The sequence below is a fragment of the Octopus bimaculoides genome, chromosome 8, assembly GCF_001194135.2.
Source record: "Octopus bimaculoides isolate UCB-OBI-ISO-001 chromosome 8, ASM119413v2, whole genome shotgun sequence".
In the NCBI taxonomy this organism is placed as follows: domain Eukaryota; kingdom Metazoa; phylum Mollusca; class Cephalopoda; order Octopoda; family Octopodidae; genus Octopus; species Octopus bimaculoides.
Window position 1 is genome coordinate 6,826,532 of NC_068988.1, and position 637 is coordinate 6,827,168.

Genomic DNA, 637 nt, shown 5'->3' on the forward strand with positions numbered 1-637 from the left:
TATATATATATATATATATATATATATATATATATATATATATATATATGCATATACGTACATATATATATATACATACATATGCATCATATTTATATATATTATATATTATATTTATATATATATCATATATCATATTCATGTATATTATCTATTATATTTTATGCATTATACATATTATATTATCTTCAGAAACAATATAGAATTTTATTTTTATTTTTTCTTATTAGCCATATTTATATTCTTTGTTTTGTTTCTCATTGTTTTATTATGTGTTGTTTGTTTGCTTGGTTGGTTTTCTTTTTTTCTTTTTTCTTTTTTTTTCGGGCGATGCAGATAGGATTATTCTGTAAACGGCAAAGACCTTATCATTTTTCTGTGATAACCATTTGCCACAGTACATATGGCTTTAGCGATTAGGAAACGACAGTTTGGTAATCAGGATAAACAACTAAATAAATAAATAAAAATAAAATGAAATAAAATAAATAAATAATGTGCGTGTGCGTGAGTGAGGAAGAGAGAAAGAGAGAAAGAGAGCACAACTGTATGCACTTGGCAGCATGATATATATATACGAACATTTATATATATACATACATACATATATATATATATATATATATATATATATATA